The following is a 24,022-nucleotide window of genomic DNA, read 5'->3' as shown; positions in this document are numbered from 1 at the left end:
TCTCATGCCTTCTGCTTCTTACTACTTTTAACCAAACAACCTTTGTGGTACCCCTGAAAAAAAATCATTATGTAGATTTTGGAAAAATATATTTAAAACTTCAGGAATGAGACAGGAGAGAATCAAAGTCACCAATAAAACACTGGGCATGTTCAGGCCAATCAACTGGGTCCTGAAAAGCAAAAACAAAACAAACAGACAAGACTGGGCAGGAAGGTGATCTCACCGATAAGCTTCCAGTAGGACTTGCTGGCTTGAGCAGCTTTGGGAGATGGAGTTGCTGGGAGCTTCAATGGGGCCTATGTCTCCGGCTGGGCATATCCCTTAACCAGGATCTAGGGCTATTTTGCCAAGTTGTCCTGAAACATTGCATGTTCTTACATCAGTGCTTTCTTGAATCCAGCCAGCCCAGGTCCAGGACTTGATGTCACCTGTACCACTGTGGCTGTTGGGGACAGCAGGAAGACCACTGACTCGGGAGTCAGGGATCATGTGTTCCAGTCTGGCATTGCCACATCATTGTGTAACCATTGTGCACGTGTTTTCCTCTCAGTGGGCCTTGGTCAATCCACATCGGTAAGTGTAAATAAATTTACATTTATTTTGTTTTGTATTATTGTGTTTCTGTAAATAATACAAACTCCTAGTGGACCTCTTGGCTTTTAGACCTCCTTCTTATGATTCGATCCTCCTCTTCTGACAAGAATATGTAGATTTTTTTTCCTTTGAGGAAGCACCACTCCTCCATCCCCAGTCCGTGTGTTTCAGATGACGCTAACTCCACCCTCAGCTCCAGATGAAGGCACATGACTGAGGCTCAGATGTTCTACATCTGTAAAATAATCCACGTAATCACAACTAACATTTATTGAATTGAGTGTTTACTAGAAGCAAGACACTGTGCTAGGCTCTTTACCTATAGCAACTTCTGTGAACTATACACTGTTACCAGTCCTATATTACAGATGAGACAACTGAGGCACAGCACACATTACATAACCATCCACAGTTATGCACCTAAGCTCTTAATTACTGCCTGGACCAAAGACGGAACTTGAGTGCTAAACCTCCTCCACTCACCTCCTCCCCACTGGAAAAGGGAGTGGGTTGTTCTATCACTGATTGTATTTTACTTGCGTTTGATGTGTGTTCTTTTTAGTAAATATTAAAAAAATTCTAACACATACAAGTTGTAAAACACATGTGACATTTTTCCTGCCCAACTTCCATACCCCCTTTCTCTGGCTGCAGAACCTCTAGTTTCTGTGGGTGAACCACCTGTCTCCATTCTTAGTCTTTGGCATTCTGAATGGGCTGATCCTCTCTTCATGGCCCATTCAGATCTAGGAGGTGGGATGTGACTCAGGTCTGACTAATCAGAGCACTATTCCCTCCTTTGGGCTCTCAGTAATTGCTCCAGAAGTGAATATGTGATCTAAGCCTGGCCAACTCACCTAAAGGTATTAGGAAAGAGAAGCTCCTTTTGCACTGGAGAGTTCTGAGCTTGTGGAATGTAAACTCTGGCTTGCTGGGGCCATCTTGTCACCATACTAGAGAAGCCTATCAAGAATGGAACTCCATACTGAGGATCACAGGCCTGAGATGTGAAGATGGACAGAATCCTGGTAAAATAGGTTGAGTTCCTGGATCCAGTCATAACAGAAGCTAGTTCTACGATGGCATTTTCTGTTCTATGTGCCATGAAATTGTCTTTCTTGTTTAAGTCGCTTTGAGCTGGATTTTCTGTCAGTTTCAATGAAGATGGGGGAGGAGTACTCTCGGCAAAGGAAGGAGACCCGGTCTTGTGTTTGGCGTCAAATCGTGTAGGGTCTTGTAGTTAATGGTGAGGAGTGTGGGCTTCTGCCATGAGGTGGAGACTTTTGTCCTACGCATGGATATATTTTCTTTCACACCCCTCCTCCTAATTGAGAATCACTGGTTGAGGTGAATATGCCAGGTTTTTTTGTTTGTTTGTTTGTTTGTTTTTTGAGACAGAGTCTCGCTTTGTTGCTCATTCTGGAGTGCAATGGCACAATCTCGGCTCACTGCAACCTCTGCCTCCCGGGTTCAAGCAATTCTCCTGCTTCAGCCTCCCAAGTAGCTGGGATTACAGGCGCCTGCCCCCACGCCTGGCTAATCTTTCATAGTTTTAGTAGAGCCAGGGTTTTGCCACGTTGGCCAGGCTGGTCTCAAACTCCTGACCTCAGGTGATCTGCCCGCCTCAGCCTCCCAAAGTGTTGGGATTATAGGCGTGAGCCCCCGCACCTGGCCGAATGTGCCAGTTTTAGTAGGCATTCTTCTGCTAAGCTAAAAGGTAGTATGGTCAAGTCGTTAAGTGCCTAGGCTTTGGATGGCCAATGAATTTGCTTATTTCTAGTCCCAGTTTTAACTGCATAAAGTATTATTTATACATTCACTCAACTAATATTTATTGAATGTCTACTATAGAGTAGAGGCAAGTCTAGCCTCTGGAGAATACCATTGTGAATGAAATGGACAAAATCTCACCCCTTCCTTATGGGGACATAAACTAAACAAATAAATAAAATGTATAGTTATGCCAGGATAATGATAGATCCTAAAGAGAAAATTAAAGCAATGTAGGGACCAGGGAGTGCTGGGAAACCATGGATGGTGGCAGTGGTGGAGGGTAGGTTGCCTTTTAAATAGGGTAGACAGAGAAGGCCTCTCTGTGAAGGGGACATTTCAACAAAGAGCTTAAGGAAGTGAGGCATTTGCCTTGGACTCATTGTTTAACTTCTCTTAATCTTTCCATGTTTCATTGAATCTAAGATGCTGTTGATAATTGTAAGATGTACAATTATATTAAGTCATTCAGAGAAAGAATATATGTAGCCAATTAAACTGACACAATGTTATCTTAAAATGTGTAACACTTATTTTTTATACTTATTGAAAGAGCTTTAGACTTAGTTATAGATAGCTATTCTGTATTATTCCTGCACATACATAAAAAAGGAGAATATAAGAAAAAACAAATTGGGTAAGATATTCTTGAATCCACTGTGCATTTATTTAGACCCAGCTCTTTTGAATAATTTGTGACTCAGTATCATGGATGTCCATGCCTTTTCCCCCCACACAATATTATCCTCTGTGCCCGTAGTCTCCTGGAGGTCACCTGTGTCACTGAAGATGGAAGCTTGCAGGTGGTGAGGGACAGATAGGGGTTCCTGTGCCTCTCCATGGGTCCCAGTTTGTCCTTGCTCTTTCCTGTGTTATGTCCATCTTTCTTTCGGGATGACCTGCTCTGCCGTCTCCAAGTCCTGCACCAGATCCAGAAGCAAAGCTGTCTGTAAACTCTTTAATCAGTTCCTGAAATTGCATGAGATAAGATCCCTTTAATAATCCCTTATTCTGCATCCCTCCTTGTGGTTCTGCTCTTCTGGTTGAATCCAGACTAACACATAGTTTGGTGCCCAGTGGGGGTGCTGCCGTAACAAAGCCTAAAATATGTGGCAGTGGTTTTGAGACTGAATGATGAACAAAAGATATGTCTTGAAAAGTCTGTTAGTAGAAGACTGATGGCTTCGGAGGAGGTTGTTGGTGAGGGCTTAGAGAAGAATGAGGAAATGTTATTAAAAGCTGGAGGAAAGGGGACCCGTGTTCTGTAATGACGGAAAGTGTAACACCAGTATTTCCTATGGTGATGTGGAAAGCAGAAAATAAACCTAATGACCTAGCGGATTTAGCTAAGGAGAGTTCCCGGAGGAATGTTGAAAATGTCAGCTGGTGGCTTATAACTACATATCGTAAGATAAAAGATACAGATACATTATTTTAAAAAGAATAGTTTAATTTTCAAGAAAAATTTGGAGGAAATGCAAAGAAACCAGGGCTTGCTGGGTTTACAGATGGCAAAGATTTCGCAAATTAAAAATAGCCTCAGGCCAAAGATCAAACCTAAGGTGGGCTTATAAGATCATTTGTTGAGACCTTAGAAAGATCAGAGCACCTTCCGAACAGTCAGATGGCCCCCTGGCATCTAAAAAGTTATGGAAGACAGTGTGGGAATTCCTCGAGGAACCAGAACTAGAAATACCATTTGACTCAGCAATCCCATTACTGGTTATATACACCCAAAGGATTATAAATCATTCTACTATAAAGACACATGCACATGTATGTTTATTGCAGCACTGTTCACAATAGCAAAGACTTGGAACCAACCCAAATACCCATCAGTGATAGACTGGATAAAGAAAATGTGGCACATATACACCATGGAATATTATGCAGCTGTAAAAAAAGGATGAGTTCATGTCCTTTGCAGGGACATAGATGAAGCTGGAAACCATCATTCTCAGCAAACTAACACTCGAATACAAAACCAACCACTGCATGTTCTCGTTCATAAGTGCGAGTTGAACAATGAGAACACATGGACACAGGAAAGGGAACATCGTATACCAGGGCCTGTCAGGGGCTGGGGGGCTGCGGGAGGGATAGCATTAGGAGAAATACCTAATGTAGATGATGGGTTAATGCGTGCAGCAAACCACCATGGCATGTGTATACCTTTGTATCAAACCTGCACGTTCTGCACATGTACCCCAGAACTTAAAAAAAAAAAAAGAGTATGTCTTTTAAATCCTCTCTCTTAAACAGCAGTGCATCTAAAAATCAAGTTATTGCTCCTTGGAGATTCCACAGGGAGCAAGAAAGGAAAAGATTTATCATGGAGATATTTGTAGTTGTTATTTTGTTTAATGGAGTGAGCCCCAATGAGATTAATAGGAAACTCACAACACTTTAAAGGTAATTATACTGATGGAAACACCATCAGTTTAGACTAAGTGGGTCAGAGACCATATAGAGCAAAAAGAAGTGTTTGAATCCCCAGACTACTCTAGGCAGGAAGCAGGCTAAAGAAACCACTCAGTTGCAAACACTAGACATTTCTTATGGAAAAAGGAGGATGGCTCAGAAGGTGGAGCCAAGAGCCATGAAGAATCATTCCCAGGCAGTTGGATGGAGCTCTAATCGAGACACTGGCACCATATGCCCAATTGTGCTCTAGAACTGCTATGAAACATTGTGTGCCTCCCACTTCTCTCCTTTTAAAATGTCTAACAGTATGCCTGCCTCACCATTGTAGGTTGGGTATGTTGGTGAGGGGGATATATTGCCTCCTTTTAATTTAATTTTATTTTTCCAAAGTTTAAGTGTCTGGTGGATACATTGCTTCTTGAGTTCACAGGTCTCTGGATCAAGAGAAGAGCACTCAAGGAGTTGTACTTGCGGAATTTCACTGTTTGGGGGAGATTCGTTATGCCACAGCATATACCAGATCCTGTTACCAAGAGCATTGGTGATGTAGCATTTCTTGAGAGACGGTCCCTACTATTGACTTCAGGGCTTGTATTCTAGCCTCTGACACCCAACCTGCAAGTTTCAATGCCAGTGCTTCCTTCATCTTACCAGAAAGTGTCAAAAGAAGGTTCTCTGAACAACATTCGGGACTCATGGTCCTTGCCCATGTGGTCCTGACATGATTGACTGCAGTGTTGAAACGGTGCTGTTGTCTGCTCAGGCCATAAGGAAAACCAATCAAGTTTGCTTCTCCGCAGGTGACATCCGTGACATCCCAACCACCATCTGATTATGCGATGATGGGATGCCATTGATTCCAAGACCCACCCCAATATAATAAATGTAACAGATTGCAACTTGGGATGATGATCTCAGCCACAAAGTGGGAATAATGGTGTCTATCTCTGGTGTGGAGTGAGTCCCCAACACAGCCCAGGCCCAAGATAGACTATCAGTAAGCAGGGGCTGCCAGCACAGAGGTATATTATTATATCAACTCTGCAGAAGGAGGTGGGTGCAAGGTAGTGAGTCAGATGCCAGGCGTAGAGACCCCAGGAAAAGGAAGAGAGAGCCAGAGCAGAGAGAGGAGGCCCGAGGAAATGGCTCAGCGAATGCAGTGCCAGGACCTCATGAAAAGCAATGCGTCAGAAATGCCTTGGTTACTCGAGTGAAAAAATCAAATTAAACTTTGCATTCAGGAGTGGGGCTGCTCCAGGCCAGGAAACAACGTCAGTTTGACTGGGAAAGTCTGCTGTGCTCCCTCAGCCCCAGCAAAGCCAGGAGCTGCCAGGGAGGCCTGCTGTGTTCTCCCAGGGCTGCTCTCTCCCCAGGACTTGATGTTTAAACATCTCATGTGGTTCCGTGTGATAACAGCTGTCCCTTTTTCTGTCTCTGGGTGGAGCCCCTTTCTTCTAGAGAAGAGGCTTTGTTTATTCCAGACTTCATTCCTCAGAGAAAGTCGAGAGAGTTGCATGAAAGCAGCAAAGAAGGACTGTGATTAAAATTTTATAAAGGCGGCCGGGCGCGGTGGCTCAAGCCTGTAATCCCAGCACTTTGGGAGGCTGAGACGGGCGGATCACGAGGTCAGGAGATCGAGACCATCCTGGCGAACACGGTGAAACCCCGTCTCTACTAAAAAATACAAAAAACTAGCCGGGCGAGGCGGCGGGCGCCTGTAGTCCCAGCTACTCGGGAGGCTGAGGCAGGAGAATGGCATAAACCCGGGGGGCGGAGCTTGCAGTGAGCTGAGATCTGGCCACTGCACTCCAGCCCGGGCGACAGAGCCAGACTCCGTCTCAAAAAAAAAAAAAAAAAAAAAAATTTTATAAAGGCAAGGTGCGGTGGATCACACCTGTAACACCAACACTTTGGGAGGTCAAGGCAGGAGGTTCGCTTGAGCCCAGGAATTGGAGGCTGCAGTGAGCTATGATCGAGCCACTGCATTCCAGCTGGGTGATAGAGCAAGACCCTGTCTAAAAAAACAAACAAACAAAAAAAAAAAATTGTAGCAGCAGGACGTTTTGATCGAATGAAATCTCATTACAAACTCTAAGATGGAAAGCAGATCTTTTTGTTGTTGTTGAGACGGAGTCTTGCTCTGTGACCCAGGCTGGAGTGCAATGGCATAGTCTCTGCTCACTGCAACCTCCACCTCCTGGGTTCGAGCCATTCTCCTGCCTCAGCCTCCCCAGTAGCCGGGATTATAGGCGTGCACCACCATGCCCAGTTAGTTTTTGTATTTTTAATAGAGACGGGGTTTCACCATGTTGGCCAGGCTGATCTTGAACTCCTGACCTTGTGATCTGCCCACCTCGGCCTCCCAAAGTGCTGGGATTACAGGTGTGAGCCACTGTGCCCAGCCGGAAAGCAGATCTTTAAAGGAACTCTGGCACAATCATTTTGGACAGCAGTTTTGCAACTCCTAATAAAGCTAAAGAAACATGGGCACTTCGTATGACCTAGCAATTCCACTCATTGGTATATCCCTAGAGAACTGCTTCTCAAACTTCAATGGGGAGATGAAGAAACCGGAGATCTTATTAAAATATAGATTCTGGTTCAGGAGGTCTGGGATGGGGCCATGGAGTCCGTATTTCTAACCAGCTCCCAGGTGAGGCCGATGCCCCTAGTTCTCTGATCACACTTTCAACAGTGAGGCCCTAGAGAACAATTTTCTAAACTTTTTCTTTTGGCTGTGACTGCCAGTAAGAAATATATTCTACATTGCAATCCAGTACATACTTATCTATAATTGAAACAAAAGTTTTATGAAGCAATACTAACCCTGGTATATGATGCGCTCTAATATTAATCTTCTCTTTTGAAAATAAAACCTCAACAAAAAACAACAAAGCAGTGCTGACCATAAAGCCACCAGAATGATTTTATTATTCACTAGTGGGTCTCAAGCCACACTTTGAGGAACAGAACCCTAGAGAAATTCTCATAAAGTACAGACCAGGAGACATGAAGTTTCACTGATGCATTGTTTGTAATAACAAAAGAATTGGAAAAAAACGAATGTCTATCCATAGAAGTGTATATCAATACATCTGTGATCTATGCACACAGCAGAATAGTGAAAGTGCATGAATTCGAACCACATAAATCAGTGTGTATCTTGAAAACGATGTAAAGTAAAAATTCAAAGATCCTTTGGCAAAGCATGCATGTTATAGGACACCATTTATATACAGTTTAGAAAGAGGTAAGAGAATTCTATTTGTTACTTAGGAAGTCATACATATGTAGTAAAGGTATAAAAGCTCATGAGGGAATTATTAACACCAAATTCAGGAGAGTGTTTACCTCTTGTGGGGAGAGCGGAATGGGATTGGGGCACTGTGGGGCTTCATTAGTATTTGTAAAGCTACATTTCCCAAGATGGGTGATGAGTTCATGGTGCTCGTTATATTAGCCCGTATCCTTTTTTTGCTGGCATGAGGCATTTCATAATAATTACAATTGTAAAAAGAAAGCGAAAGCACAAGAGTTCTTGGGTTTAAACCTGTAGGGGGTTGTATTCGTTTCCTAGAGCTAGCATATGTTACTAAAATCCTGGTGGCTTAAAATACCGGAAATTTGTTATTTCACAGTTCTGATGTCCAAATGTGTGACATCCAGGTGTGTTAGTAGGGTTGGAGACTCTGGAGGTCCCAAGGGAGAATCGGTTCCAAGCTTCTCTTGTAGCTTCTGGTGACTGCTGGCAATGCTCAACATTCCTTGGGGAGGGGATTCGTAACTCCAGTCTCTGCCTCCATGTTGACATGGGCTTCCCTCTGTGTCTCCAGTCTCCCTCTCCTTTCTCTTATAAGGACAACAAGCATTGAATTTAGGCTCCATCCTAAATCCAGTGTGATCTCATCTGGAGATCCTTAACTTAATTATATCTGCAAAGACTCCATTTCCAAATACGTTCACATTCACAGGCACTAAAGGTTAGGTGTTAGACGTATCTTTTCAGGGGACAAAATTCCACCCACTATAGTGGGGTATAAAACTCTGTCCATTCAATTCTTTTCTCTCAATATTATTATGATTTTTTGCTTATGCAGGATTTCTCAACCTTGGCGCTATTGACATTATGGGTTGAATAATTCTTGGTTATGGGGGGGCTTTCCTGTGCCCTGAAGGATGTTGAGTGCATCCTTGACCTCTACCCATTAGATGCTAGTTGCACCCCCATGCCCACCAGTTGTAGCAACCAAAAATGTCTCCAGACATTGCCATATGTCTACTGGGGGTAGGGACAAGATAAAATACAGGATCCTTAGTTAAATGTGAATTTCAGATAAACAATTAAATTTTTTTTAGTATATTGCAAATATTGCATGGGACATACTTATATTAAAAATTATTCATTGTTTTACTGGGTAGCCTGTTGTTGCATTGAATCTGGCAAACCTAGCTAGGGGGCAAAGTTAGCCCTGGTTTAGAATCACTGGGTAAGAACCATCATTACAAATTCATATTCCTGAATTGCTTACTCTGTGCTCACAACTATGCCAAGTTCTATCCATGACTTATTGCATTTACCTTTCGCAAAAACTCTGAGAAATAGGTGGTATAATTATCTCCAGCAAATAAGTAGAAGGGTTAAGTTTCGAACCCAAATCAGTGTTTTCAAGTTGGGTAGGGGTGGGGGCTGACTGCTTGGCAAGTTGTGAATGCATTATGTGCTTGGGGGAAAATGGTGCTGATGTCTAGACCATCATAGTGAGAGGTACTAGATTAGAGAGAATGAGGACTGCAAAAGGGGGAGGGCTAGAAGAGAAGGTGGGAGGGTCTAGGAGAAGCTGCTTGTTGAAGATGGGATATTATGGGTGATCCTGGGTTGTGAGATCTTTTACCAAGAAGAGAAGCTGCGAGTTGTGAGGTGTGGTGGGAAGGTCACAGTGTTTGGCAGACCTGGATTGGAATGCTGGTTCCACCACTCAGCATGGCCTTGGGTAGATGTAGAGACGACAGTATCTGACATTTATGCACTTGGTGTGTGCCAGTCCTGCTCTAAGTGCCAGCCCTACATTATCTCATTTAATCCTCAGATGATGCCGTTAGGGTGGGTCATTTTACAAATGAGGATGCCAAAGTTTAAGAGAAGTTAAAAAATGTGCCCCATATTGCAGGAACATTCTCCAGGTGGGTCTTAGACCAGCCCATTTCTCATTGGGAGATACACCATGGAATACTATGCAGCCATAAAAAAGAATGAGATCATGTCTTTTGTGGGAACATGGATGGAGCTGGAGCCTCTTATCTTTAGCAAACTAATGCAGGAAACGAAAACCAAATACTGCGTGTTCTCACTTATAAGTGGAAGCTAAATGATAAGAACTTATGAACAAAAGAAGGAAACAGTAGACACTGGGGTCTACTTGAGGGAGAGTGTAGGAGGAGGAAGAGGAGCAGAAAAAATAACTATTGGGTACTGCACTTAATACCTAGGTGATGAAATAATAGGTACAACAACCCCCTGTGACATGTGTTTAGCTATGTCACAAACCTTCACATGTACCCCGAACCTAAAATAAAAGTAAAAAAAAAAAAAAAAAAAGAATAATTGTGGAATGTACTGGGAATGCAACATCTTGAGATAGCGCAGGAGTGGCCTCAACAGTTTAGTCTCTGCTCCAGACTCTTCTAGAAATAGTATATCCTTCAATGCTTTAGCGCAGTGCATTCTTTTCCCCCTGAGGTAGAAAGCCCAGGGCAGGCTGCTTCCTGGGGTCCTTCAACTGTGGTGCAAATGGGGCATACACAGACAAGATTCCGTCTGCCCTGGCGGAGTTCCTGAACCTTGGAGGCCTGGCTCACCATGAATCCCCAGCTTCTGTTGTCCTTTGCTGGCTGTCTGTAAGTAATTAACCTGCTTCATGCAACTTGTTGGTTTGACTGTTGTGTCTCACCAGACTTGGGCAACTGGTAATTAGCACACAGTGAACCTGCTTCACACATATCATGAGCTAGTGAGGGGCAGAGCTAGAGCTCCCAGCAGGGACTGCAGGATTCCAGAGTCCATGTTTTGAAATCACTGTTCTCCTTTGTCTTCCCTCAACACCTCTTAAGTCTCAGTTTCCTTCTCTAATAGAAGTAACAATCCTTCCCTCTTATATTCCCTCTTATAATTCTTTTTTTTTTTTTTTTTTTTTTGAAATGGAGTCTTGCTCTATCACCCAGTCTGGAGTGCAGTGGTGTGATCTCAGCACACTGCAACCTCCACCTCCTGGATTCAAGCGATTCTCCTGCCTCAGCCTTCTTAGTACTTGGGACTATGCTTGGCTAAGTTTTGAATTTTTAGGAGAGATGGGGTTTCACCATGTTGGCCAGGCTGGTCTTGAATTCCTGACCTCAGGTGATCCACCAGCCTTGGCCTCCCAAAGTTCTGGGATTACAGGTGTGAGCCACTGCACCTGGCCCCTCTCTTATAGTTGTTCTTAGGACTAAATGAGTGAGTCTAAATCATAGAGCCTACCACAGAGTTACTGGCACTTACTATTATTAAAGGAGGAAGAGAGAGGCCTAAAGCTGTCATCCCTCCTGCCCTCCTCACAGGCTATGTGTATTTATCAGGAACAGTATCTCATTTATCTTTTTAACTTCATTTTTAAACTAAAGTACACATGAGCCCTTACTATATTCCAGACACGGTTCTAGACCCTAAGCATGCAGTTACAACTAAGACAATTGCTATCATTAGAGTCTAGCGTTTCCCCACCAGGCCTGGAACCCATAGTAAGCCCACAAGTAATACCTGCTGAATGAATGAGTAAAAGAACCTGGAGAACAAATGGGTTCTGCCTTCCCAACAGAGATGTGGATTCAGCTGTGAGAATTGCCAGGGGCTGGTCCTGGGATAATGGATTAGCATTGTCTTCCATTAAGGGTGATTTCATCCATCTGAAGGATGGAGATAATAATATATTCCTTGCAAGGCTGTTGGGTGGCTTAATTAACTAACATATATAAAGTGCCTTCAAAGCCACAGATGAAAAGCAAGGTAAAAATCGCCTCACGCTATTGGTATTAATAATTTACTGTGCCCCTGCGCTGGGTCTTTTAGATGTGTTTCTGGTACTCTTGAAAAAGTCGCACCTAGTTTTGAGATAATTAAACCCTAGATAAAGATCATCTACTTTTTGAGTAGAGCAAAAACAAGCCTTTTTCCTCTTTGCTGGGCTGCTACATTTTCCTTGTATTCAGGTGAGCTGCTTTGTTGAGAGATTTTCTTTGTATCTATCACTTAAGGTAGGCATTTTAGTTTAAAATCTTCCTGGGGCCTCCTCTGGGCCTGTGAAATTGTTAGAAGGGCCACAAGAGCATCAGCATAATTAACTATAGATTTGCATGTGATTTGCATATATTTGCATGCCTCTTGGTCTGTGAGGTTATATATTACTTGATTTCCAAAAGCTTTATCATTTCTGTTTATGTCATCATGGAAGTGGCAAAGATCTCAGATCATACTAGGTACTCATTCCTCCAGAACCATTTTAGGAATGGGGAAAGGACATTTGTTAGCACGTTCTACGTGATTGCGAATGTAATTTTATTTAATCCACTGGTTATCAAGTTTGCTGTACTCTGGAATCACCCAGGGAGCTAAAATACTGATGCTCGTACCCCATGCTCAGAGATTATGGTGTATTGTTCTGGGGGTGTGGGCAGCCTTAGCATCACGAGCCTCACAACTTCTCCAGGTGATTCCAAGGTGCAGCGAAGACTGAGAACTGCTTATTTCATCCTCGTAACAAACCCATGAAGTGGTGCCCTCCAACCCATGTTCAAGGTGTGGAAACAGACTTGGAGAGTTAGGAGAAAGTCATTCATTATTATGAATGTTCACAGCTGATCATTCTTATGCGCCAAATTCTGTGTTAAGCACGTTGTGCGTTTAATTCTTACAATGTCTCAGTCAGGGATTAATAGATTGCTTTTATAGATGACCAAATGGAGGCACAAAAAGCAGGTAATCTGCCCAAGGTCTCCCAATTGGCAAGAGACCACCTACAGGGGAGAAAAGACTGCATGGAGGAGGATGAGACTGTGTTGGGATTTGAATTTTGGTTGAAACCTTATGCAGGATCCAGCTGGGATATTCCTTGAGAATCCTAGGTTTTGTTTCTCCAAGCTTAGCATACAGCTGGGTTCTTGGCAAGCACCTAGAAAATACTAAGGGGTGGCATGGAGTAACTAGGGCCAAGAAGTGGACGTTCCAGGCAACAAGGAGTAAGACTTTCACTTGGTGGGCCTGTTCTCTCCCACCTTCTAATATTTATCGAGCTCTGTTCTGGAGACACAGGACAGACAAGGGCTACTATGTAGCATCCATCATTTGGCAGCCGATATTGGAGTTTTGAATTAGCCTGCAGAAGTCGGGCAGTGCTTTTTTTCCCTGTAAAATGAACTGAAGGTGATGTAAGGGAATAGTCAGTTTCTGCACACTGAAGGGAAGGATGGTGACTGTTTATTTATTTATTTATTTTTTTGAGACGGCATCGCGCTCTGTCGCCCAGGATGGAGTGCAATGGTGTGATCTCGGCTCACCGCAACCTCTGCCTCCCAGGTTCAAGTGATTCTCCTGCCTCCGTCTCCCAAGTAGCTGGGACTACAGATGCCTGCCACCATGCCCAGTTAATTTTTGTATTTTTAATAGAGATGGGGTTTTACCACGTTGGCCAGGATGGTCTCGATCTCTTGACCTCATGATCCGCATGACTCTGCCTCCCAAAGTGCTGGGATTATAGGCATGAGCCACTGCGCCCAGCCTGTTTTTTATTTATTTGGAGGGCTTCTTTTTTTCCCCCTTCTTATGTGGGAGGTAGCAAGAGGAAGGGAATTTTATCGTGTTCATCCAGCCAAATGTGCTCCCAAATGGAATGGTTTGTTGCTATGCCATTCGAATATAAATTTGTTCATTCAGTTGGGTGTGGTGGCTCACACCTGTAATCCCAACACTTTGGGACACTGAGGTAGGGAGATTAGTTGAGATCAGGAGTTCGACACCAGCCTGGCTAACATGGTGAAACCCCGTCTCTATTAAAACTACAATAATTAGCCGGGCGTGGTGGTGGGCTCCTGTAATCCCGCTACTCAGGAGCCTGAGGCAGGAGAATTGTTTGAACTCGGGAGGCGGAGGTTGCAATGAGCCGAGATCTTACCACTGCACTCCAGGCTGGGTGACAGAGCAAGACTCCATCTCAAAAATAAAAATAAAAATAAATAAATTCTTTCATTTAATATTTTTTGAGCTCCTGCCAGGTGCCTGGCACTATTGTAGATGATGGGGACATATTAAGAAATGAGGCAAAGCCCCTTTATCCAGGGCGACCTGAATGATGACAAGCGGCAAGTCACGTATAGATCTGGAGGAATAATGTTCCAGGCAGAGGGAACAGCCAGTGTAGAGCCTGAGATGGGAATGAGCTTGGGGGTGGGGGCAGTTAAGGAACAGCAGGATACAATGTGGCTCAAAGAGGATGAAGTGGGGAGAGGGTCAGAGAGGTGGGTAGGAGGCAGATCACACCATGCCCTGTCACCATAAGGCATTTGAATGTTACTTTGAAGGACATAGGAAGCCATTGGATGGTTTTAAGCAGGGAAGCGACATAATCCAGCATATTTTTGAAGGATCACTCTGGCTGCTGTTGGAAGAATAGATGGGGACAGGAGTAGAAGCCTGGAGCTGATTAGGAAGTGTTGAAACAATCCAGGTGAGAGATGGTGGCTGTTTGAACCAGGTGGGAGCAATGGAAATGGTTAGACGTGGGTGCGTTTGGCATGGGAAGCTTGTAGGACTTGCGGATCCATTTACTGTGTTGATTGAGAAAAGAGAGGAATCAAGGTTGACTCCTGCCTTTTCGGCCAGAATAGACTGAAGTATTATCTCCTATAATGGAAAAGACTGAAGGAGATGCAGTTCATAAACAAGTATATCTGAAAAACATCACCTACTGTATTTTCTTTTTAGTAAATTCACAGTAGCATATTAAAGTTTGGAGATGTCCTGTATTAAAGAGATCTGCTTAACATTGGCTAACCTAGTGTTTCCCAAAGTTATTTGATCAAGCAATTGTCTGTCTTTGCCCCACAGAACATGTGGTAAGATTCTGCAGACTTTCCTTGAATAACATCAGTATTAGCATGTTAGAATCGTGTGTGTGTGTGTGTGTGTGTGTGTGTGTGTGTGTGACTTTGTCAGCCTACGTTGGGGAAGTGACTTGCAGTTGTGCAGTCTGCATTCTGATAGATGTTGTTTTTGCTCAGTTGTTCTGCATTCTGATAAATGTGCTTTTGCTCTTTCCACCTCCAAATACTTCCCCAAATTAAGCCACCATCTTCTTTCATCTAACTAGTATTCCTGCTTCTAGTCTAGTGCAAGCATATCTCCACACCGACTCAGAGAGAGCTAATAGGAAGAATCTGACTGTGCCACTCCCCTGTGTAAAACCTTCAATGGCTCCCCATTGCCTTCTGGATGAATACCAAATGCTTCACTATGGCTTTGCCATACGCTTGATAGTATGGCTTCTGCTTGTCTTCTCAGATGCCATTTTGCTTTGTGTTCCAGCTGAACTGAACTTTTTAAAGCTTTTGTGTGCTCTCCCACCTCTGAGCTTTTGCACATGCTCTTCCTTCTTTCTGGAATACTGTCCAAACTCCTTTTACTCAATGTTATCTTGCATAGCACCTTCCTTGGAGGAATCTCCTGTTTTCTCATGATTGAGGCAGGCATTCTTTCTTTGTTCTCATGGTCTTCCTGGCTTTTATAGAATTTACCGCATGACATTTTCGTTTGTCTCTTTCCTGCCAACAGTTAAGTTCGATGACAGCATGGCTGATTGTCTTGTTTCCCATGAAAACCCCCAATGCCTAGCACAATGCCTGGCACAGAGTGGATTTTAATTTATTTTATTTATTGAACGAGTGTAGCTCCCTGGATCCTTATCAAACCCAAGCTACTGACAGGTCCCTATGCTTCTGCTTCTTAGCACTGGATGTCAGCATCCTGATCTGGGAGTCTTAAAATTGTCACAGGGCTAGGAGGCTCAGAAGGTCATTGAATCCTTCTGCCTGTCTTTAGGCTTAATCCTGCTCAGAGGCCATCCATGATTTGATGGTCTCCTTTTACAGATGGAGTGGCTGGAGGTCATGGGACATTGACCAAGACACTGATTCAATTTAGCAAGCCCGTGCTGGGAGTTCAAAGATGAATAAGACACAGTTCATGTCTTGGGGAGCATGCAGACAGGGAAATAGATTCGCAAATAAAGTTCAGGAAGAAAGTGCTGAAATGGAGATTTTTGGAGTATTTTATGGGAGTATAGAAGAGGGAACAATGAACACAGCCCCAAGCCAGCCAAGGGATTGGAGAAGCTCTAGGAGAAAAAATAATACTTAACCTTGACTTTTAGGGGTGGCTAGGAATTTTCCAGCTGCGAATCTCAGGATGGGAGTGTGAAAGGAGGATGCTCAGGGTAAAGGAAGGACATGGAGATGTGAGGGTTGGTGGCATATTTGGGGACCGATGAGTCATATGCCTACAGGATCCAGGCATGATTGAGACTAAGTGTGTATTAGTTAGGATGCTTTTGCCTGTGAGTAAAAGAAAGCTCTGTCAGACAGGGTTCAAATATTAGGAAAGAAATATTTTGCATCACAAGAAGTCTGGAGGGAGATGATTCCACAGTGGCTAATTCAGTAGCTCAGCTAGATCACTAAGAACTCAAAGTTTTTCCGTATTTCCACACTGGCATTCCAGTGAAGGAATTTGAGGCTGTGTTCTCCTCTGTTGATTTTTCTAGTTTTAATCAGTGAGGGAAATATATCCCAGAGGACCCACCAGCTCTCTTCCCCCCAAGTCCCGTTGGCTAGGATTGTATCATGTGCCTAAGCGTAAGCGATTCTCTGGAGTAGGATGTGTGCCCACCATGACTGACTTAGGCTAATCAAGACTCACACCGACATCCAGGGTTGGGGAGGGACACCCAGTGCATGTGGCTGCTCAATAGATGAACAAAATCCAGGCTCTGTTAGCAAGAGGCAGGAGGTCACGAGGATAGGCAGCCAGTTTTGGCCACTGACAAAGACCTGGGGTGCCTGAGCTTTGTCCTGAGCTCTGGCCCAGTGTTGCCATAAGGGAAGGGTCCCAGCATTGTCAGACCTTGCAATTCCTAAAAAATAAAATCCAGAACCAGAGATTTTCACGCAAAGTCTTGTGATTTCCAAATGTCGACAACCAGCTCGGATAGAAAACAATTTGTTTAGTCCAAATAAAGTGTTTGTGGTCAGGGAAGGACTTCCTTCAGCACGATTTCAATTCTCTTCCGCGCTGCAGAAGTGAACACCGTTAGCAGTGTACCTGTCATTCCAGACCTTTCATTTTTCTCTGAACTTACATACGCTAAGTATACATAGATAATTTTGTTTTCTTGGTGTATATTTAACCTCAGTGGGATCTTACTATGCATATTGATTTTCAACAAACTCTTTTCAGTTAACAATAGTGTCTCAGAGATCTTTCCATGTCAGTTCGTAGAGATTCATGAAAGAGAGAGAGATTGGCTCATGGCAGTTATGCTTGTTTAGAATACACTGTTCCCTGGCAGTGCAAATGACAAGTGACATTCCCCAGCACCAGATGGTGATACAGCTAGAGGCGTGCTGTCCAGTATGGAGGCCACTAGTCCCACATAGCTGTTGAGCATTTGGAATGTGTCTAATCTCAGTTGAAATGTGCTGCAAGGTGTAAAATACACACTGGGTTTTAAAGACTTCGTATGAATGAAAGGACGTAAATTATCTCATTTATAATTCTTCATAATGTCACAGTGTTTGATGTTATATTTAGGACATATTGGGTTGCATAAAATGTATTATTAAAATTAATTTTGGATCCAGGCACGGTGGCTCATGACTGTAATACCAGCACTTTGGGAGGCCGAGTGGTGAGGATACCTTGAGCCTAGGAGTTTGAGATCAGCCTGAGCAACACAGTGAAACTATGTCTCTAAAAAAACTTTAAAAAATGAATTGCAATGGTTTCTTTTTATTTCTTTAATGTGGCCAATAGAAAATTTAAGATAAAAGATGTATCTTGCATTCAGTTTCTACTGGACAATGCCGATAGCTAGACTGTGAAGCCCAGGAGGGCAGAGACCTTGGCTCCGTGCTTTCTCCCTGAACCTTCCGTCTCTAACACAACACCTGACATACAGCAAGTGCTCGGTAAGTTTTTATTAAATAAGGTTGGACATGTAAGTGATGCAAAGGTTTATAGTTTATGAACTTCAATGACTGGTTCGGTATCCAACTATAATATCTCTGCTATTTCTTGGGCTTTACTAATTTTTTTTTTCTGCAAACCTTTAGGAACTCTCTCTTTTTTTTTTTTGTAAGTGTCTCAAATAATGATTTAATTTAGATTTAACAAGCCAGTTATTATAGGTCAATTAAATGCCACTTTATGATTTAAAACCTATTTATCCAGATTAACAGCCATTAAATGGTTTTATCACACCTCATTTTGGTTAATATTGTTTAAAAATATTTTCAATTATTTAAAGCCTCATTTTACACCCAGTGACACTTAAAATAAGTCCTTTAAAGTTAAGATCATTTGCCTTAAAAAAAAAAAAACTCCTTGGTCATTTGCAAACTGATTTATTATGGAAGAATAAACAGAATTTGCTAAAAAGCAAAATACACTTAAGGGTTCTACAGACAATTAATACAAGGTGATGAACCAGTAGAAAAAGTTGACTGAACAGTGAGCTCACATTTAAGCGTTACTGTATTTCTTCATAACAGCTTTATTGAGATATAATTCACATACCATAAAATTCACCCTTTTAAAGTATACAATTCAGTGATTTTTAGTGTATTTACAGTTGTGTAACCATCATCGTTATCTAGTTCCAGATCATTTCCATCGCTCCAAGATGGAACCCCATACCTATTAGCAGTAAGCCCCAATTCCTCCTCTCCCCAGGCCCTGAGAACCATGAATCTACTTTCTGTCTCCATACATTTGCCTATTCTGGACATTTTATATAAATGGAATTCTACAATATGTAGCCTTTTGTGTCTGGCTGCTGTCACTCAGCATAATGCTTTCAAAGTTCATCCGTGTTGTGGCATGGATCAGTACTTCATTTTTCCATGGCTGAATAATATTCCACAATAGACCACATTTTGTTGATCCACCAATTAACAGATGAACATTTGGATTGTTGAAAAGTATTAGTCTTTTAAAACTACGCAGCTTATAACATAAATCCCATATGGTAGGTCGGTGTGCTACTAATAACCACTAATATTTGTTGAGCACTTATTATGTAATAGGTGTTGTTCTCAGTGTTTTGTATGTTTAGTTCCTTTAGTTCTCACACAACCCTATGAGAGAAGGGTTCCTGTTACCCACTTCGTTCTTGTGAGGAAATCGAGAAATAGGGACATTAATTAACCTATCTCAGGACACATAGCTACTAAGCAATTCAAACCCAGAAAGTCTGGCTTCAGAGCCTGCACTTTATTTTTCATTAAAAATTTATCATATAACACAACTGAGTTTTGCTGGGCAGGGGGCGAATATACAGTTCTATGAATCTTAACACATCTATGAATATATATACACTTGTGTAACCACCACCACAATCATAACCCATAACTCCCAAATACTCTCTTCTGTTCTTCCTTTATAGCCCTGCCCTCCCCATCCCTAACCTTTGGCAACCACTGATTATTCTTCATTGTATAGTTTTTTTTTCTGAGAATATCATATAGGTGGAATTATGCAACCTGTAGCTTTTAAAACTGACATCTCCCTCAGAGATGGAACCCATTGACATTCATCCAAGTTGCTGCATGCAAAGATAGTTTTTTCCTTTTTAATGCTGAGTAGTATCCAACTGCATGTGCCAATTTGCTCATCATCCAGTGTTTTTTTTTTTTTGTTGTTGTTGTTGTTTTTTTTGAGATGGAGATTTTTTCTTGCTGCCCAGACTGGAGTGCAGTGGCGCGATCTTGGCTCATCACAACCTCTGCCTCCCAGGTTCAAACGATTCTCCTGCCTCAGCCTCCCAAGTAGCTGGAATTACAGGCATGCACCACCACGCCCAGCTAATTTTGTATTTTTAGTAGAGACGGGGTTTCTCCATGTTGGCCAGGCTGGTCTTAAACTCTGACCTCAGGTGATCCACCCGCCTCGGCCTCCCAAAGTGCTGGGATTACAGGCGTGAGCCACTGTGCCCAGTCATCATCGAGTTTTTAAAAGTAAAATTTTAATTGAGGTGTAACAGCCAACTAGAATGTGTTCAGATTATATGTGTACAGATTGACGTATTTTCACGAAGTGAGCAAACCTGCATAATCACCCCTCAGATTCAGAACTTGAGCACTGCCAGTGCCCTAGATGGTCCAGGGTGCTCTCTTACTTCTTATTCTTATTTCTATGGCCATAGGATAATTTGGCCTGTTTTTGAACTTTATAGAAATGAAATCATATAAAATGTATTATTTTACCCTGACTTCTTTTGGCCAATATTATGTTTGTGATTTTTTTTTTTAATGTAGCAGTAGTTTCTTCTGTCTCTCTGTTCAATTATATTTCATCTTTTAAAAATATGTCACAATGTATTTATTTATGCTACTAATAGTGGACATTTGGGTTGTTTCTAGTTTTTGGCTATTTTGAGATGTGAAATTGCCGGATGATAGGGTGTGTGTATGTTTGTCTATAGTAGATACTGCCAAATATTTTTCTAAAGTGATTGTATCAATTTTCACTTTACCAACAGTGTGTGAGAGTTTCAGTTGCTTCACACTGCTAACAACACTTGATATTGTCATTTTAAAAGAATCAAGCTAACTGCTGGGTGCAATTGCTTATGCCTGTCGTCCCAGCACTTTGGGATGCTGACATGGTAGCATTAGCTGAAGCCAGGAGTTTGAGACCAGACCTGGCAACATAATAAGACCTCATTTCTACAAGAAAAAAAAATTAGCCAGGTGTGGTTGTGTGTGCCTGTAGTCCCAGCTACTTGGGAGGCTGAGGCAGGAGGATTGCTTGAGCATAGGAGGCTGAGGCTACAGTGAGCCATGATGGTGCCACTGCACTCCAGCCTGGGTGACAGAGCGAGACCCTGTCTCAATAAATGAGTGAATGAATGAATGAGTGAATCAAGCTACTTTGGAAGGTGTACAGTGGTGTCTTACCGAAATTTTTGTTTACATCTTCCTTCAATATCATACTAATGATATTGAACACCTTTCCTTATGTTTTCTGATTGTTTATATATCCCGTGTGAAGTGTCTGCCTGAGCCTTTTACCCATTTAAAAAATGGATTATCTGTATTTTGTTACTGATTTGTATATTTGAATGCGTGTATTCTAAATATGAGGCATTTGTTAGTAATGTGTATTACAAATATCTTCTTTCACTTGGGGGTTGCCTTTTCACTCTCTTATTGATAAGTTTTTATTTGTGGTGAAATAAAAAAATGTATTATTTTAACCATTCGAAAGTGTACAATTTCAGTAGCTTTAAGTATATTCACAGTGTTGTACAAGCATCACCACTATCTAGTTCCAGAACTTGTAAATCATCCCAAGAGGAAACGACATACCCATTAAGCAGTTATTCCTCATTCCTTTCTCCATTCAGGCCCTGGCAAATGCTAATCTGCCTTCTGTTTGTATAGATTTGCCTATTCTAGATATTTCATATAAATGGAATAACATAATAGATGGCTTTTGTGCCTGTCTTCTTTCACTTAGCATAACTTTTTAAGGTTTATCTATATCATAGCATGTATCTACTTCATCCCTTTTTATGCAAGAACCGCAGTAGAGAACTATTACATCACACACACTAGGAAGGCCATAATAATAACAAAAAGAAAAATAACAAGTATTGGTGAGGATGTGGAGAAACAGAGAAATTGGAACTTGCATGCATTGATGGTAGGGATATGCAATGGTACAGCCACTGTAGAAAACGGTGTGGTAGTTCCTCAGTATTTCATTGATTTGTTTGATGAATAGAAATTCTTAATCTTAATGAAGTCAAATTTATCGATCATTTTATTTGGTCTGTGCTTTTTATGTCCTGATGAAAAAACTTTGCCTGTTCCTGGTTTATGTTTCAGAAACTTGATTATTGTACCTTTACATTTAATTATACCATCCACCTGGAATTTATTTTTGTATAAAGTGTGAAGCAAGATTCTTTTTTAATCCCTATATGGACTTCCAATGACCAGACACTAGGTCTTAAAAATACCATCTTTCCCTATTGCACTGCAATGGTGTCTTTGTCATAAATTAAGTAACCATATATTGTGGATCTATTTCTGGACTCCGTATTCTTTTACTGAACTCTTTGTCTCTCCTTGCACCAGTACCCTCCACTATCTTAATTACTATAGATTTATCATAAATCTTAATATCTGGAAGGGTAAATCTCGTAGCTTAGACAATTATCAAAATTGTCTTGAATATTCTTGGCCCCCTTTGTTTCCATTACAGAGTCAGCTTATCAATTGTGACAAAAAAGAAACCCCCTGAGATTTTGCTTGAAGTTTCATTAAATCCATGGATAAATTTAGTGAGATCAACTTCTTTGCAATATTGAGCCCTCTACTCCTTATTTACTCCTGCATTTAACTAGGTCTTGTATCAGTTAGGGTCCAATGAGGAGACAGAAACCATATTAGTAATTTGAACAGGAAAATTTAATATAAAAATGTGTTAACTAGTCTAGCCAGTAAAAAGGTGGATAACTACTTAAAAAGAGAGAGGAGGACCCTAAGAGGTACAAAAAGAGCAACTGCAGAAAGCAGCCACCAAGACAGAGGGATAGTAAATAAACGAAGATTATTAGAAACTTAAAAGGGCCCCCTTCTCACTGCTAAGGCTGCAAGACTTCTTTGGAGAAGGTGCGGCTGCCATCACCAGTGATAGAGAAATAGGAGAATGTGGGTCACAGCTGACCCATAGGAGTGGCCTACCATTGAATGATGGAGAAGGTTGTCCAAGGACCTGAGCCAAAATGCTGGTCTGTAAGACTTCTGATGTAGTGAGTGAAAGAGGTGATAATGCGCATCCTTACTCATTCCCCACCACAGGGAGAAATTTTCTTTTTTTTTTTTTCTTTTTTTTTTTTTTTTTGAGACGGAGTCTCGCTCTGTCGCCCAGGCTGGAGTGCAGTGGCCGGATCTCAGCTCACAGCAAGCTCCGCCTCCCGGGTTTACACCATTCTCCTGCCTCAGCCTCCCGAGTAGCTGGGACTACAGGCGCCCGCCACCTCGCCCGGCTAGTTTTTTGTATTTTTTAGTAGAGACGGGGTTTCACCGTATTAGCCAGGATGGTCTCGATTTCCTGACCTCGTGATCCGCCCGTCTCGGCCTCCCAAAGTGCTGGGATTACAGGCTTGAGCCACAGTGCCCGGCCGAGAAATTTTCAATATTTCCCCACTATGTGTATGTTTTTGTTGGCTCTGGTGTTTTTTTTTTTTTTTTTTTTGGTAGCTAGCCTTTATCAAAACTACTCCTAGTTGGCTGGGCTCAGTGGCTCACGCCTGTAATCCCAGCACTTTGGGAGACCGAGGTGGGCGGATCACGACGTTAGGAGATCGAGACCATCCTGGCTAACACGGTGAAACCCCGTCTCTACTAAAAATACAAAAAAATTAGCTGGGCATGGTGGCAGGCGCCTGTAGTCCCAGCTACTCAGGAGGCTGAGGCAGGAGAATGGTGTGAACCCGGGCGATGGAGCTTGCAGTGAGCCGAGATCAGGCCACTGAGCTCCAGCCCGGGGGACACAGCGAGACTGTCTCAAAACAAAACAAAACAAAACAAAACAAAACAAAACAAAACAACTCCTAGTTTGCTGAGATTAATCCATAAATGAGTATTGAATGTTTCACATGCTTTTTTTTCATCTGTTGAGTTAATTCTATGCTTTTTCTGTCCTTTATTTAATTAATGTGAGAATTATATTAATTTCTTTTCAAATGTGAAACCAATTTTGTATTCTTAGGAGAAACCAAACTTGGTCATAATACAGAATCCTTGTTATGTATTGCTGCATTTGATTCAATAATATTTTGTTTAGGATTTTTGCATTTGGGTCCATGAACGAGATTGGCCTATGATTTTTTTTTTCCATGCAATTTCCTTTTCAGGTTTTGAT

General features: G+C 42.2%; 1 long non-coding RNA gene across 2 annotated transcripts in view; it reads left to right on the top strand.

Annotated features, from left to right (window-relative positions):
• Positions 1-423: 423 nt before the first annotated feature.
• Positions 424-24,022, top strand: part of LOC139356518 (uncharacterized) — a 30,960-nt gene continuing 7,361 nt past the window's right edge. For both annotated transcript variants that reach the window (XR_011608488.1, XR_011608487.1), the window contains exon 1: positions 424-576. This is a non-coding gene — a long non-coding RNA (uncharacterized lncRNA). The remainder of the gene's footprint in view (positions 577-24,022) is intronic.

The sequence above is a fragment of the Macaca nemestrina genome, chromosome 10 (assembly GCF_043159975.1).
Source record: "Macaca nemestrina isolate mMacNem1 chromosome 10, mMacNem.hap1, whole genome shotgun sequence".
Classification (NCBI taxonomy): domain Eukaryota; kingdom Metazoa; phylum Chordata; class Mammalia; order Primates; family Cercopithecidae; genus Macaca; species Macaca nemestrina.
This window is presented reverse-complemented; position numbering and strand designations above follow the sequence as displayed.